This window comes from Caloenas nicobarica, chromosome 1, assembly GCF_036013445.1.
Source record: "Caloenas nicobarica isolate bCalNic1 chromosome 1, bCalNic1.hap1, whole genome shotgun sequence".
In the NCBI taxonomy this organism is placed as follows: domain Eukaryota; kingdom Metazoa; phylum Chordata; class Aves; order Columbiformes; family Columbidae; genus Caloenas; species Caloenas nicobarica.
This window is the reverse complement of record NC_088245.1, coordinates 140,542,671-140,560,950: the sequence shown is the minus strand read 5'-3', so window position 1 is coordinate 140,560,950 and position 18,280 is coordinate 140,542,671.

The window sequence follows — 18,280 nt, the reverse complement described above, 5'->3', positions numbered from 1 at the left end:
ACCAGGACTACCTATAGCACCTCAAGTGTGAATCACATGCTGCCGTTCAATTACCCAAACCAGAGGAACAGGAAAGCATTCAATGTATTTGTATTAATTGCCTTTGTATGTCATAGTGTGAACTCACTGTTGCTTGGTGGTAGTAGAACAAAGATCAAACCCCCATTTTTTTTAAATGGTAACATATGAGAACCTTCAAAATATGAATTTAAAAAAAAACTTCTACAAGTAACTGTTGGGGAGATAAAAAAACAAGGGACATGCATCTTCTTATTCTTCCCAAAAGATTCCCAATCGGATCTCTGCATGCTAACAAAGATTTAAAATTCTCTACCCTGTCCACCTAGTAGCACCACCAGCACTATCTTCCCCTGCTCATCCAGAACTCAAACCAGAATGTACAATGATGGCAGTAGAGTGTTTTTGTGAGTGTGCATATTCCCATTCTGGATGTGAAGACAGATGTCTGCATCACTTCATATTAGATCCACATTAATAAGACAGATTGGTCTTATGGTGCGGGACTTCAAAGGGAAAGGGGCAGGAGATTCAACATGCATGCATACAAGTGGCAGCACCACAGTAAGAAAGCACAGGGGACACAGGTTGAGGGAGCAGGGGACATGGGTTGAGGGAACAGTACACATTCTTGTCTCTCCATGACTGTGTCAGACCAGTAAATCATGAGGGAGCACCATGCAGCCCTGAAAGGTGCAGGGAGCTGTAGCACATCCCCAGCTGTGCCCACATCATGGGCTGCTGTGATGAAGCAGTTGCTGTTGGCCGGGAGACAACTTTCTACTGGCTTGCCCATCAGGCATCCCTGCTCCTGCTGAACTCACTGGGAACTGTGATGCAGAAAGAGAGTCACAGAAGCAAGATGGGGCCAACTACACTTTTCAGAGAAGAAACAGCTCCTCAATCAGCGGGTGCTTGCAGAAACCCAGCAGTACTGGCAGCACTTGCTGAGATCATTAGAGTTCTCTGAACAGAGCTGTTTTCTCCAAAAAAGTCTAGGCATAGTTATCTCCACAATAAAAAAGTGGCATAGTGACATACCATCTTGTTCCAGCTTCAGGCAGCAGGTTCACCAATAAACAAGTGTGAATTCCTTAACTCTGTGCACGTGTGTGCACAGAATTTGTGCTCTACTGCATCTCTAAGAGGCACTACTCAGTGTATGTTGAATGTTGCCTATGCAGCAGAAACAGAAGTAGAGAAATCTAAGCTCATTCACTTTTATCAGAGGAATTACAGCGGATGATTATTTAGGAATATGGTAATGTCTAGGAACCAACCAAGAACAGTCTGTAATTTGCTAGGCACTGTCAAAGCAATGAGCAAGAAACAGCTCCTGTTTAACTGCCCACAGCCTAGTAGCTAGACTGCCAGCTGGCCCCTTCGCACCAAAAGGTTTCTGACACTGTTGGAGTGAGTTACACGGACATATTTCATTTTAGGTGCCTGTGTTTTCTTTCTGTGATATCTAAGTGCAGAGTATTTACGTTCCTAATGCTTCTCTAAGGTAAATGCCATTGCCGTATCGCAATAGTGAACTCGGGCAGCAGGGGACTAAATTACCTGTCCCACATCACACAGGCTGTGCGTGACACAGCAGGAAATTGAACCTTCCTCTCTCAAATGCCAAATAGCCTCCTAATTGCCACCTCTTAATTCTTGTACCTCTCATCTAGTTTATACATAACAACCAGACAGTTAATTTCCTTTGTGAAATGTGGAAGCTTTCCTCCTGCAATCTCCATTCTTCCCACCGCATCCAGAATTTACCTTAAAGATCCAGGTCTGATATCTTGACAACATTGGAGGCCTACTTTGATGCCTTTCATTTCTCTTGCTGTCCACATGGAGAAAATGTGAGAATAAAGAGATAAAAATGCAACTAAGCAATAACCTTTATAGTCATTTTGGGAGAAGAATCGGTCCTACAAAGCAGATGCTTCCTCCAGAGCAGCTCAATAAAGCTGCGGGAACTGTTCCTTATATTGGTAGTCACTTTGCCCCTATATCCCCTGAGCTTTTTTCCTACCTTCTGTCCAGCACTGGGGCTGAGCCTCTGCCAATTGCTGTGCACTCCTGTGTGCTGCTGCCTGAACTGCTGGGCATAAGCGTGTCCTGCCATGAGCTGGGGAGGTCACGGGCCTGCTGACCTCCGTGGCTTTGGGCCATGGACACACCGGGGGCACTCACTGCCCGTCACAGAAGGTACGCAAGCTTTGGTATGCAGCAGTGACACATCCTAGCACGCTCGGTTACGTCACATTCCACACACACGTGATGTCACAAGCGCAAGTTTCCCAGGGCCTGTGTGCAACAGAATGTTTGGAGGGCTCACCAGGACACCCTGCCCAGCTGTCTGCCACAGCACGAGGAGGAGGTGAGGCATCTACACTCTCCTCATATTAGCAGCCTAGATACTCAGATCCTAGCAGCCCATTTGAGGCTTGGGTTTTGAATGAGCAGCATGGCTGGAGGCAGGTTTCTGGTCACTTTTCCTGCTGCCCTGTGCACTCTGGAGAAGAGCATCACAAGGGAGGGCTGGCATCTTTTGTTCCTAGGCTGAGACCACTGAGCTCATATGAGAGAAAAAAGGCCTTGTCCCACAATATGAGACTGTCCAGGGTATATCTCACAAGCGGGCAAGATAGAAGAAAGGCCAGAACAGGCCCAGCGAACTCTTTTTAAGAAAACAACCATTAATATCTTTCATAAGAGGCATTACAGTTCAGCTGACCCTTGTGAATGACAGGGGAGCAAGGAGGAGTTATGCCTTCAACCTCAATTCCCAGTGACGTGGATTTACCCAGGCAACCCAAGACATCTCTTCACATCTTCAATGAAACCATTCCTACCTATCTTCCTGAACAAAATTCTTCCTAGTAGTGCATTTGGTCAAAGATCCACGCTGATGCTATTGGCTTTGTTTTTACCACGCACCTCGCAGTTAGGCTGCTTTGCATTCCTTTGCGCTGTGCAATGCAGCAGTTACTGAGGCTGGTGCACAAGTCTCCAGAACAACGCTTCCCTCTCTCCTTCCCTGCCTCTAAACTTCAGAGATAGAAAATAAAAGTCACAAGGGATGATCAGTCATTAGCATAGCCTGCATATTTTCTCAATGTTATCTTCATTTCATGCAGGACCATGCAGGAGTGGATGGGAACCTGCTATTTACACATGAACCCTAGTTCTCAGAAACACAGACATTTTTGGATGAACTCCCCAGACCCAAAGACAAACACAGGACTCATGCAGTCCCTCTCTCTCCCATAGTCTTAAATTTATGCACCCATTCCATGTCTGCATCACTCACACTTACTTCCACGCAACTGCACAGTCACACACACTCATGTACCATCACATGCACGCACGCTCTCGCAAACTCACAGATGCTGACGTGTCATCATATACACATTTTCTTTTCCTGTTCTTCCTACATGTATGTCTCTCTCTCTACCACACCACTTGCACAGGTCCCCAGGAGGCACACTAATACCATCACACTAGCTGAAGACTCAAGCTCAGCCTTGAGCCCAAACACACCATTTACCCTCACCACCTTCCAGTACCTTACAGTATTGCTCAAGCCTTGACTGTGCTGTGCTGTTACTGAGAGAGAGGGAAACATGCTCTGTTGGGAGGAGAAGAGGGATGGTTCAAACCCAGACCGTGCCCAGACAGTTGGAGAAAGATGATGGCCATGTCTGAGCTCATGCTGAGGCACAGAGCGCAAAGACAAGGACTGATGGAACAAAAATGTCTCACTTGCACATCTCTCGTATACTGCTATTCCTCCTTTGCTGGTAAATATGAATTTACCGAGGCTCCTGCTAAATGTCACTCATCTTTAAATGTCTCTTGCCAGTACTCAATCTCCCATCTCTCACAGTTAGGTAGGAGTGATGAACAAGGAGACACACTTTTTTGTTCCAGTCCTACAGTGTACTGCAAGAGGGAAACAGATGGTTTAATTTATTCTCTGTCTTCCTCTTTTCAACAAATCCTGATGCTTGCAGAAGTGTTAATCTGCCAGAGCCCCAGGGGGGTAACTTTTTGCCCAGATAAACCGTTCCCATCCCATATTTTCCACTATCCTCACACTGTTCATCTTCATCAAGCCCTCCCCTGGAGAGACTAATTCTGGGGGTAAGAAGAAAAAACAGCCTCTGCTACCATTTTTCTGTTTGATCTCTCTGATGAACCAGTCAGAAAGGAAATAATTGATCAATCTTCTTACATAGGTCCATCCTGGCTAATAATGAACAAAAGCAGACTCTCCTAATTGTTACATGTACCAACTCCTCCCATGCAATGCTGCTGTACAACACACAGTCCGTCACAGCAAATGGCACGTGTTGACACAGTTCTTCTCAGCCAAAACCACAGAGCCACGGTGACAACAAAATTACAGAACAGCCTGGTCACTAAATTACCCAGCAGCTATGAGACAAGCCTTCTGAATTGCCTTGTTATTATTTCCCTAATACAGTCTGTTATAGCATCTGGCAGTATGGGGTGTTTCATGGCTAGGCATGCAATAAAACTGTGTGATTAGATAGTTAACTGCCTTGTGATAACAGGGTAGGGATTTGCAACCAGTTCGAGAAGGAGGGTTTCTCTCTAGTGATGAAAAATCCAGCCATGAAAGCTCAAAACTCCAGGCCGAAAGACACATGATCACCCACTTTAATAGAAAATCCCCATGTGAGATTTCACTGGTGAGTGGGAAGAGGAGCATAAGGTGTTTTTTGAGATTTTTTTGTTTGTTTGGTTTGTTTGTTTGTTTTCCCAATGTTAATTCTGCCATACTGGCTCATCAGCAGAAGAGCAGTAATTAGCTTTGTAAGGCAGAATGGGGAGGGCAGCTTAATGTGGCATGTCCTCCAGGGAGAATGGCAGGGGCCTGAGCAGCTCTAAGCCAAACTCCTGCGTCCACAGCTGGTAGGGAGCCTCATCTCAGACTCCTGTGGTTGTGGCAGCATCACACGTTCATCTGCTGGGGACTGGGCACATGTGGGTTGACAACAGAGGAAAGTCTGCCCAGCCCTGGCTGCCTCCACTGCTCTGATCCAGAGACATGTCAAATCCCTCCCAAGGGTGAAGTGGAACGGGCAGTGGCACAATAGAGCGCGAGTCCCGTATGTCAAAGTGAAAGCCCTGGGCTCAGGGTAGGCAGAAGGTGTGATCAGTCTCACGTAAATTAACCTTTACAAAACACTTTCAGATTCTAATTACCCAGCAGCATGGAGGACCAGGTAATCACCATGTAGTTACAGGAAATTTGCCATGTAATTCGCTGTGTGGGCAGATACTTGGGATACTTGTCAGGTAATTACTATATGGGTGAAGTGGGACATGAAAAGGTTTACCATAGGTGAGCGATGACTTTTATAGAATGAGAGTGGGGGCCAAACTGAGATCACATCCCTCACATCCCTTCTCCATCTGCCGGGAGACACAAACGATGCCCCCACAACTGTCCTGTTCATTGCTTTTATGATGGGGTATAGCTGGAGAATGGGGTGCTTTTCTGCCAGTATCTGTGCAAACAAACTACAAAAATGAGGTTTGTTTTGTACCCCGAGGTACACATCTAGCCCATGCTTAATAGGTCAGGCTGTCTCATAGATTTCCTAAGAGCCAGATGCTCCACAAATGGGCTTCAGCACAGTATGATTTGAGACTGGATTGGGCATGAGACCTTTCCACTCATAACCACTTCCAATCACAGCTTAGTGCCCTTTGACTGGTATTTCTCTCCTAACAACTGTGGATTTTAGTTTTCACGTTTTATTGAAACAGGCCTTTGATTTGTCTCCCCCTCCCCTTCCCCTGGCCCTGTTAACCAAACAGGTAGGCAGAGCGCACACAGTCATTTGCAGTTATTCCATATGCAGCTCTGGGACAGCTCTGACCTTTTTCTGTTTGTGTACAGTCTGTTTGCATGTGTCCAGCAAAATGCATTCCCTTGCACCTCATAACACACACTACAGTTTTAATTTTGTTCTCCCTCCGCATTGCCCTACGATGATAGGTGAAACTGGACACATCCTTTGTATCGGGAGGAGTTTTGTAAACCTTGACTGGCTGGACGGGTGGCTGCTCTTGCTCTGAAATGGAAATGGGTGTGAATCTTCTTCAAATCCAGTAATTTTCTCCAGCTCACATGTTCAGACAACTCTCAGACTCTGTTACATCTATAACATCAGAAGCTAAGTCCCAATCTTAGACACTCTGCTCCCTTAAGGTTGGGGTAGCTCGGTGTATTTATTTACTCCAAGCAGCCCTATTTCACATCCCTCCCAGAAGAGAGATGCTCATGTCAGATCTCCACAGTAGACTTACCATGGGAGAGCTCAAAACTAGCACTGGACAGATTACTCATTACATACAGTTTATTTAGCAGATTCTGTCCTTTTTTTCCCCCTGCTGGTAGATGGTCTATGAAGAAATTTTTATGCATTTATTATTGTTTATTATTTATTTATGCAAAATTGTTCAATGAATATTTTACATGAGCAAATTTTAGTCTGGGTGTTTGTAATGAGCTTTCATTCGATTAGAGAATTCTGAATATTCATGATGTCTAATTGGCCATCTCGGTCACATGGCATTTTTTTCTGTCCCCTTACCAAATGACTTAACTTTCATTAACTATTTCTGCCCCAAGGAAACTTCTTCTCTGGATTGAAAGGATCACGGTGATGGGCCTGAAGTTGTCTTTCTGAAACACAAATTGTTGCAAAAGGCAGCACCATCCACCAAAGACATGAGACAATAAATTACTGTTAGAACATACTACATTAAAAGTGAAGTGGATGATCCTATCTCTGCTAAACAGCTACAACAATTCACTGAAGAAAAACAGCCAGCCATTGCCATTGGTGGCCCCTTGCATAGGTGGAGTTATTGCCATGCAACATACAACCTTAAACTTGTATTCATGCTGTCTTCTCAGCTCCTGCCCATAAGGACCACTGCTATTCATACCATTCACTTTGATTTGCATTATTAGCTGAGAGAGGCCAGGCAGGTCTCGAAGATTGGTTGCTTCTCACAGAGAGAGGCTTGATTTGGTATTTCCCATAGCTCCCAAGTAGATTGACATGGGACACCAGCTCCAGGTTCTTCTTTTGCACATCTGTTCCCAGATTCACATGTCCTTCTCCAACAGTACTAACAATTACAACAGACGAACCAATATTTTCGCTAGTTACTCCAGCAGCCAAGCCTAGCTTTAGCTAAACTCACATTCATGCTAAAATGTCACATGCCGATTAGAAGTGGTTGAAAATGTGCCAAAAAGTGCAAACCATCTCCAGTAAAAGAGACAGTCCTGAGGCTATGCCTCTATGGCATAAAGCAGAGCTTTGCCAAGAACTGCAACCCAGTTTTGGTACCAGGAGCAATGCCTTTGTAGCAGAACAGCACTTCAGTCAGGCTCATGGAGGCTTTTTTCTCTGCAGGGTTAGGTAGCCAAGCAGTATACTAGGCTAGCATATAGTTGGGTTGTTAATGTCTTGGCTCAGTGTCTTTGCATATTATTGCTATCTACTTATGGATATACTAGGGCTAAATTTGGTCATGTTTAATGCAGAAGGCTCCTCTTGAGTTATACCACACTCCTGGAGGTCAGTGTGGACTTCCAAAGCCTGAATCATCCCATCCAGTTGTGAACAACAGGTGGAAACATCATATAAACTGCTTCATAACCGTGGCTATCTCTCCATTGACTACAAAAAGCCTCCAGCAAACATGGCCATAGGCAATTGTGCTGTAAGTTGTAGATAATTAAGAACTGGCAATTTCCTTCATTCTGAATAAGAGGTGGAAATTATCTACCTGTCTGATACTCAGGACTAGGCACAGCAGAAGGAAGACATATTTGAACTGCAAAGAACATGGCAAAATCTCAAACTAGCATACCATTCACTTGATGATATGCACTGAGTATCAGAACATGTTAAGAAGGAAGGAGAAGAGCTGGGAGTGGTGTGATGGGGGTGGAACTAGAAGAATTTGTAGTATTGCTCTACATATGGTTTGGTCATATCAGCCTTTTCTCATGCAGCCCTGTGCATCTGGAAGGGTCATAGCATGCATCAGGGAAAATGGCTTGCCTTAGGTACTAATTCCCAGACCATCTATTATATTTCTACTCCTTGGTTCCCTGATGCATGACAGGATGCGTGTGTGTACGCCACCATCACAGGGCATACATAAGCACCTGCAGAGCAGCACACAATGGACAAAACCTTCCAGTCTGCAGATTGTGGTGGCATTCAGAGCTGTTGCTCTTTTCTAAAAGAAAGCTCCAGCCCTGCTGCTTTAATTCTTTAGTGTGGAGCTAGGAATTGAACTCGTTTTGGTTGAACGTGCAATTGAATGCAGGAACACAGGCAATAAACCACGCCAGCACCCTTTCTTCAATCAAGGAAATTACATTATATTAATGCAAGGTAGTTTGAGGTTGACTTTACCTGCGTAAAATTCAGGAAATTTAAAAAATGATGGTTCCCACAGTAACCTTAACTCACCCATGTTGCACATAACTAATAAGGCAGAGTTAACAGCATACACATGAATATAAAATACTACTCAAGCAAATCTCAGCCATCAGATTGCATTAATATTGATTTGTTTCATTTAATAATAGATTGTCCTATCATTGCTTTCAAGAGAGCTTTTCATGAAACTATTTTTTTAAAGTTAAGATTAGGAAAAAAAAAAAAGAAAAATCCAACATATTTTATTCACGTTTGATATTTTAAGGAACTGACATTGTTTCTTCATATGAAGAAACTGACAAGTAGCCAGGTGGAATTCAGTCTTTGCTTTTACAGTATTACAGAAATTTCAGCTATGGTGTTTTTAATTAAAAATATGAAACCTAAGTGTGATGACAACCAGAAGGGACATGAACAATGTTATCAAAAAAGAACTTAAGTATGAGATATTAATCTCCTCCTTCATACCCTCTGTTCCTTTTATTTTTATCACTGAGCTGAACCCTGTGCTGGGGGTAAGTCACCTTCATTGATGGGTACTAGCCTAGAACAAAGTTCATTCAGGCCTATGCTAAACTCATGCCCAGAACAGCAGGATCACAAAACCATAGAATCATATAATAAAGACAAAAAGGACCTCAGGATGTCACCTGAACCAACATCTGACTCAAAAAATGCTAATTGATGTTAGTTCGGGTTGCTCAAGATTTGGTATCTGTGTTAAAAGTGGCTTTTTGGTATAGTCACATGACGATCAGCTACAAGGTGTCCTGCAAGACACAACTGAAATGCAATAGCAAAGCTGTGTGACGATTCTTACCCTAAACGAATGGCGATGTTGGAGATGCTACTTGCGATATAACCTGAGAACATTGGCAGCTGGCATAAACGACCACCTTTCAGAACTTGGCTTATCATGGGTCTTAACTGAGTGGAAAGCAAATCGTACCATGAGGTTAGGACTCGGCAGGCATGGCCACCTGTGTTCATTCCTCATGGTGCTGCAGAGCTGGTACGGGCAGCCCATGGCAGGAGAGGAGCCGTGGGAGAGTGGGGGAGCGCTGACTGAGCAGTGCAGAACCAGGCAGTTCGCACAGCACCCGGGAAGCCCTGGTAGTTCTCCCTGAAGGTCTGAGTGCATGTGGCTGGCACCCGGGTGACCACCAATTTTAGCAGTTCTCTGGCCGAGAGCCACGGCGCTCACAACCCTAGGACCAGATCTCACTGGCAGCTCCTCTGGAGTCACTGCAGCTCTTAAAAGACACCTCCAGGCACAAAGGGAAATGAATGAGCTCCAGGAATTCAGCTTTTTCCTTGGGTTTAATTCAGTCAAGGAAAAAAAAACCAAAACAAACCAACCTTCTTCTTCCTAGACTCTGACACCTGACTCAGAAATGAATCATCAGAAAAAAACAAGCTAAATAACACCCTAGGCTGTATGTCTCATTTTGCCTTTTTTTTTTTTTTCCCATAAATAAACCCCTTAATTTGATTCCAAAGTCCTTGTAAAACAAGCTCCCCCAGCCTCCTGTTTAAACTTTATAGCTCCTCATTTAAATTAACTTGCTAAGTGTTTGAGTCCCGGCCTGGTTGGAGGCACTATCTGGTCCATCGGAGGAGCGTGGCTGCTCACGTGGCAGCTCTCATTAGCGGGTGGCAGGGACTCAGCTGCACCGGCTTTGATAAGCCCAGCTCCGCTCTCACAAGTACGCTGCAAAGCAATTAAAACAGCAAAGGGCCCTTTTTTCCCTACCATCCTTTTTTTTTCCTCCTTCGAAGTTGAATAAAAATGATTTGATAAATTATTCTTTTCAGAGCTAAACACTCAGGCAAAGGAAGGGGGAGGGAGGAGGAGAGAAAAACTACACAGGGGAGAAAAGTGGCTCCTGAGGACCCGTTATTAGCCTGTATCCCCAGCTTGCTGGCAATCAGGACAAATTCTGGTGTTTGGGGTGGGGCAGTGCCACAGCAACCTCCTTGTCATTCATCTTAACGCTGCTCTCAGGCCTGCTAGATGTGCACCATATGTGTGCATCTGTGTGCCTAACAGATGGGATTTGGGGCAGGCATTTAGGACAGGTTCAGCCTAGTATCATTATGCTGCCTGCCTCTAGACACAATACAGAGACACAGCTCAGTTCTGGGTCTCTCGGCATCACCTGGACTAGTCTGACTTACACCTTGGGAAGGAAGCCCTTAGGAGGCTGATAATAGACACGGTTTGGAGGTGCCTAGCTACGCTACCATTGCTGCTGTACCAGGAGCCAGAATTGCAGTGCTTGAAACAGCCCTGGGGTTTTGCTCTCTGTATGCAGCGTACCAGTGCCACTGGGCTTTTCTGGGACTCTCAAATACCAAAACAAACCCCTGTTTACAGATGAGTAGAAAAGATGGGAAAGCTTGGGTACCACCTAGATTAGACTAAGTGATGCACTGAAGTGAACTGCCTACTGATTAATGTGGAACTAACACAAGGCCTCCTGCAGGAAGCAAAAACAAAGATGGGACTCAGGGATTCAGAAAGAAAGGAAGGGTTGGCATGGCAATAACACAGCTCACAGTCAGAGACCTGCTTCTGCAAACTGGGCTTGGCAGTCACAGAAGGGAGCGCCTGATGGCTGGGGATTGAACGGGAAGGTTTAATTGAGACTGTACTATCCAAGAACAGGCAAGCTAAAACAGTGGCCAGTACCTAGGCTCTATCTCTGTTTTCCAAATGTATCCAGAAAATTACTTTTATTAAATGGTATTCTGGCAAGTGCTCAAATTCAGAGGCTGCTCAGCAAACAAGTACTATCAGGGGGATTGGCCAGCCACGTCTGAAACTCCCTGTCTCTCTTTACTTTGTTTCTGACCATAATCTGGTTTGGTAGCCAGGTCTTTCCAGTACACATTGTGGTCATTTTCTGCCATTTCCCACAGCATAAGCAACTGCAGTTTATAGCGAGAAGAGAGATGCAGAGAAAGAGGGTATTTGGGGAAAATATAATAATAAAAAAACCAAATCCAACAAACAAACCCCAACAAAAATACCACACACAAATCTTTCAAATTGGCAGCACATACCCACTACAACTCAAAATAAAACAAAATACTGCTCCTTTTTCCCCGGCCTCAAACCCTCTATTTACACCAGGATGCTGACCGAGTAATCAAAGGTTAACATAAAAGATGCTCTATACAATGTATCCAGAGAAGAATTCTCTTTGTCACCCTCACCTACAGAAATACACACAGTTCATCCATTTAGGTGCTGACATCTCTGACTTAGAAAAGCAGTTTCAGAGAAGTGGAAGCATGGCAGAACATCTTGGAAGTTAAGAGGGAGAGAAGCTGGGAACTGGGAGTTTCCTGGCAGGCGCAGGTGGATGCTGCTGCAATGATGCATGATAAAGAGGCATGGAGAGGGAGGCAGAGGATGCAGAGGACACAGTGCAGTTTCCAAGTGATCATCCATCACCGCTGGCTCTGCCTTCTCCTCTTCATGCCAACAGGTGATGGAGCCTCATCCATAAAACATTTCCTGGATGTCACTAACTAGAAGATGCATTGGAGGGTTACACTCACTCTGCATAAGAAATAACTTCCCAGATGAAGGAGAGAGCTGCCACTTTTAAACTCCCTGTGCTTTCCTCCTCCTGACTCATTGCTACATGCTGCACCCAGAAATCATCTGTTTCTCTCCAGCAACATCTCCTCTCTTCACCAGCTGCTGCTATGATCCTTACCACAGGCTCTTCCTCTTCCATAGGTACTTTTCATATAAGTATTTTGTATATGTATTTTATGTGTTTTTGCAAACAGGCTACTCCATGTATGTAGACCTGTGGAGTCTTCATATAATCTTAAAAGAAAAATCAGGTTTCCAACATATTCAACAGCCCCTCCAGATCCTAGCTCCTCACAGCTCATCGCACTCTTCTCACATGCTTCTGAACCCATCCCTGCCATAAATTATACTCTGTACATTTTAATCTCTCTCTCAGCAAGAAGCTCCTAAACATGCACATTCAGTAAAACCCATCAGCAGCATAACTTCTCTGCTTAGCGGGCCCTATTGACTTCAAAAGTCAGGGTTACAAGATCTCTGAAGGTTCTGCTCCCCAAATAATTCAAACAGGAAGATCTGGGGGGGAAAAAAAAAAAAAAAGTGTTCAAGAAGTGCAAAGCCACTAATTGAATGATTTTCATTCACATTTACAAGCAAAAAAATGGCTGGATGATTCCTTAAGTACTTTGGATTTAGGATCTGAAATATGACTCAGGTTACACCTGATGGGAATCAGCAGGTTTTCCTGTAATGTTCTGAAACTGAATGATCATTTTGACAAACTGCTACATGCATCAGCAACATGGGCAGCCCCCACAAAGAGGAATGAAGTGCTTAAATGGCAGGGAGAGGCCAGGAGGCTGCAGGGCAGCTGGGGGCACTGCAGAGCGGGGTACAATGAATGATGTGAAGCATCTGTTTGCAGCCAGCTCTATCACTCCATATTTTTCACTAGAATTATAATTCAACCATTCTTAATGCCAACTCCTGTGCCATTTACTGCCTGACTTACCAAACCCAGCTTGCTTCTGCACTTGTGTTCTACACAAGCAAATTGATGGTTCAGACCGCCAACCTCAGCTGTCAGCCATCCAAGCGCTTCTAGAAATGTATTGCATTTGGTGTTAGACACTTGTCTCCTGAACGAGAGGTGGAGTATCTGGAGAGTAGATGAATCTCGCCTGTAATTAAATGCTTCTAAGAAATAAAGTGGCTACAGAATTAGAGTAGGCATATGTCTTGGAGATGGATATATGCTCTCTGAGAAGGCTGCCTGTGTTTTGGAGGATTAGACAGCATAAAGCCATAGGAAGATAAGGATGCAAAAGGAAATGATGCTGAGGAGCTAAAAACAGAGGAGAAAGAAGATCTAGAGACAGCAAAGTATGACAGTGAGGCAGAAGAGACCACCTGAAGAAAGAAAAGCAGCTGGAATCACTGAACAAAGAAATGGGAGAAAGAAAGGAAAGCTCTGTGGATAGCTGCTGAACACAGTACCCTGCCTTCAATCCCCTCCAGAGGAATAAATGCTGACCCTACTTCTTGCCTGGCTTGTCAAGGGCTGTTTGGCTGAATAAGTCTAGACCAGCAGCCCTCTCCCGCTCTCTGAGCATTAATATATTCATTTCATTATTCAATTATTTAAAACATTTCTTATGTTCCATCTATTTCACACAGATGGAGGTGGGGTGGGCTGCGCCCTCTCTCTCTCTAAAACCTGCACCGCAGGAGCCTCAAGAAATGTAGGGCACAAAGCTCTCCTTGGCTCTCCCTCCTCCACCAGCTGCACCCTGGCTCCAGCACCAAATACTCCCTTACCTGCAGCTCAGACATCTTGTTTAAAAGGATTGCCACCACTGCAGTGGCCCCTGCCAGGTGCAGAGTGCTCTGTGCGTTAGAGGAAAGCAGCAGCAATGAAGAGTCACTCTTCTGTCAAACTCTGCTGGCCCTTGCAGGCAAACTGCCTTCTCACGATTTGTAAAATGTAAGGCTGCAGGTTAGACAGAGACTCTTTTCTTCTCTATTTGTCTACCAGCTTTTGAGGGGCTAATTAGCTTGTTAGTCATGGTGTCTCTCTCAGGCTTGCAAACCACCATAAATCTCTTTCTCTCTCTCTCTCTCTCCCTGTTCCAAGGGAGCATTAATTCAAATTCTTGGATGGGAGACCTCCAAAGGCAACTTAAGGTGCTGAAGGCAGCAGAGTTCATGAGTAAGTGGCTGTCACTCTTCCTACAACATTACTAGCCCCCACATCCCAACGTGATGCTGAAAAGGGCCACCTGTAAAGCAGAGGCCTCAGCCATTCGCAATCACAAGAGGGTCAATGGCTCCTTGGGTATTGTATCACTCTGCCCCACAAATTATGCCGCTAGAATCATACCAAGTAAAGCTGGAAGACCTCTGCTGAATTGCCTAGCCATTCCCTACCCCTCAAAAGCATCAACTACTTTAAAATAATTCCTGAAAGCCATTTGTCCAACCTATTCTTCTAAACTCCCAGTGGTGGAGACTCTATGTCTCCCCCAGGCCCTCTCCTCCAGTATGTTGTAAAAGCTTCTGAAAATAACTACATTATCACTTCAAACAGAAGTGGGAGGTTTTCTCCTCTCCCCCAATGCACCCTGTTATGAGTGTTGCTGTATACTCATAATTCATAATTTTGACTCACATCAGACTTTGTCCTATGTCACTGTCAAATGAAACCATTCTCAAGGGAGGCTACCTAATTAAAGGCATCTCATCCACAAAGAGATTACTCTGTCCTCTATTTGGCTAACAGACCTTGTTTGCAATAGCTTACAAAACAGCCAGGCCTCTCTTTTGCTCTGCTGTGTCTCCGTACTGCCTGGCATTGATTGCTTGTTAAGTGGCACTGAGGAACCGGCAAATTCAGCTGCTTTAGTGGTACCATCAGTGTGGGGTTTGCCTTGGTCTTCCTGCTGCTTGTCACGAGAACTGGTGGGTGGATCCAGCTCCAAAATCCTCATTTGAGGCAGAGCTAGGTAAAGATTTTTCAGGGAATTGGCCAGGTATTTTTAGTTTAGCTTAGCTACTTTTTTTTTTTTTTTTTTTTTTCTGCAAGAAAGAGTTAGCTATTTGACAAGGATTTTCCTGTACCTTTATTAGCAACCCTTATTGTGTTCAACTCTTCTGGGAGAATTCCCTCAGTGCAACTTCACTCAGGCAATTCTGCTAGTAATCTGCATGGTTACCAACGCTAAAGCATCATAGCAGGTAAGGAAAGAGCACCTGGGGAATCCAGTCCTCTGCTCTGCTGTGAGGATTTCCTGCAGTGCGTTCTCAGACTTTTGTCCAGTCCTGTGATAAATGTTCTCAAATGATGGAGTGTTCAACCCTTTCCTTTGTAGGGAGAGTTCCTGAGCCAAGAACAACTCACTGACACAAAGTGAATCTGGATAATCAGCCCCATTTGCATTCTTTCCCTCCTGATGCTAGCTAAAGCTGGGTAAACAATTCTGAATGAATCATTTATTAGTTTAATTCTACCTCCTCCAATTCATGAACTGTCCAGTAGTGCTTCCCAGTTTCTTTTCCTCCAGCCTATTTTCTCTTCAGAATGATTTGGGTATGAACACAACACAATCCACTGAAGTCACCAGGATAATTTCTTTGCATAAAAGTACACAAAAGTAGGCTTTTTCTGAACAGGGCTTGTCTTGATGGATCCTTTTATCCTTTTTTTTTTTTTTCTTTACAAACTATCTTTTATTTTCTTTTCGAATTACTTGTTAGCAGTGAGTAGGAATTTTACAACTACTTTTCTTGACTACAAGTCATGTGGCAAGTCTGCATATTCTTGAATGGATGAAAGCCTCTCCTGGAAAATTTAACCTCCCAGGAAACCACCACAATTCACAATGTGTTTTCTCAGTGCCACATTGCCAATACCACAGTACAAAAAAGTCAGGAGTCAAGCCCTCAAAGCTAAAAATCACAAGTTTTTTTGTTTTATTTTTGTTTTGTTTGTTTGGGGTTTGTTTTTCTTTTTTTTTTCTGAGTAATAAATGTTGAGTTCTTTTCATTAGTCCTGTTGTTTTGTAACCTTTCAGGTCCATTCTCTTCATTAAAAGCACAAGAGCCGGAAACATGCTGCTTCAATTTAAAAAAAAAATTATCTTGACTTCAACAGCAAAGCTTTCAGAAACAGTGAATACTACAAGGCTCACAACAAAACACGAGTGCTGGCAACACCTAACTAAACAATTATGTGCCAATAATACAAACTAAACATTAATTTGCAATGCTGAATTAATTGCCATGGTTTCTACAACAGTTCCAGCCAGGGGACTTCTTTCCTGAGATAATCACACAAATCAAATTAAAAAGGGAGAGAACAGAATCAGGGCCAAATCAAACATTCAAGCCAGTGCTGGAGGAAGGATTTGGGCTCCTAAGTTCTATTTACTCCCTATTCATAGTTGCGCTAAACAATAACTTTTTGTCCTGGGTGTCTTTCCAATACACAATCGGTAGCTACTGTGCCTGCCTCTCTGCCAGCTATGCAAACATCTCTCTTATCGCCATTTGGAGGGTGGTCCCTTTGCGTGCCGTGACAATTTCATCCCTCTGTCGGCTCAGTTTAATACATGAGCATCTCAGGGACTGATCAGGGAGTGGACTATTTTTTTTTTCCAGGTGTGTCTAACTCATCCCCTAAGCAGCTCTCTCTCCCCTGTACCTGTTTGGGGGAGCAGCAGTCTTGTCCCTCTCCAAGAGCGATGCGAGCGCTCCCTCTGCCGTTAAACGAGGGTTTCAGGCAGGTGAGCCCATACGGCACTCAGCAGCAATTTGCAGCTGATGGCTCCTCACAACTGATAGCTATTTGGCTGGCATTTGTCTCACAGTGGAAGGGTTGCTGCCACACATGCTGGCAACGTCTGGCCACAGGAAACTCGAATGATGGAGTTATTTCCACTCCTCTTGCCTGCATCAGACCCAGTGATTTCTAAACTGGGTGCACACATGTGTTGCCTGCAATCCGCGAGATGCAATTTATACCAGTAGACAAGAAGTCAAGTTCGTGATCCCCAGGACAGGAGACCAGATGGCTTTGTGCTTTTGATTTTTTCAGGTGAAACCATCTGGCTAATTCTCTGCGGCTTGTGCGTGTGTGTTAGCAGAGAGACACAGCCTGCTTCCCTGTCGAGGCTGTGCCTGGAGTCACAAGGGAAGAATTTGCTATTTTGAAAGTGGGTCCTGCCCATCCTGACCTCTTCAGAGAGGGAAGGGGTACCAGAATGGCTTTAGCCACTAATACCAGCAGATGAGACGTGGCACAAGCATATATCTGCAAGGTTATGGCCCTTGGTTACACAGATGTTGCTTTTCCTTATTTTCCCTCAAATTCAAAGCCTGCTACAGCAATTCCCACATGTCACCTAACAGTCATGAGCCAGGAGATCTGACCCAATTTACCACCAAGGCTGAGAAAGAGTGTACTGGCCTCTGCTCAGCACTCTTTCCCTTCTTCCTTAGGCCATTATGTTGTGCTTCCCCACCTTCTAGTTACCCTGGTTTGGAAGTACCCATCCTCCCACCTCCTCATCCACACAACAGTCTTGAGAGCAAAGGAAGTGCTGCCACCCCCAATTTACAAATGGGGCAGAAGCCCTGACAGACTTCACAGAATCAGATGGCAATTATATAGCAAAGCATAGCAATGAGCCCGAGCCTCATGCTACGTAGCTTAGCTCCCTAATACAAGAGACGGGAAACGTTTTGAGAGTCTGCTGCCAGGTTTGTTTAAAACAAACCAACAAACAAGCTTTGAAGCTTATTATCATTGTTTCCAGTCCAAGTTTTAGTGAAAGTCCAACTTGGCATTGGCGACAATGATCTGTCGGTGCTGCTATATCCACTGGACTAACATTACCACCATGACAGAAAGCTCCTGAGCTCTCTTCCCACTTGAGGCAGGACGCTGCAGTGGCTGATATCCAGCCTCTCAAAGTCTTCCATCAGTGCGACCAGACTCAAAATATATTCCCCCATCAAGCATCTGCAATAACGTGGCGTGTCCCCCTCATGGCCACATCACTCTGCCACCTTAGGAGGAAATGCTGCCCCAATGCAGGGCCTGTGTTTCCAGCTCATCAACCTGTCTTGTGGAACCAATCCTCTTGTGTTTACATTCAGGTGCTATGGGCCTTGGGAACCCTGCTTCCCTTTGCAGGCAGGCTCAGGCTCA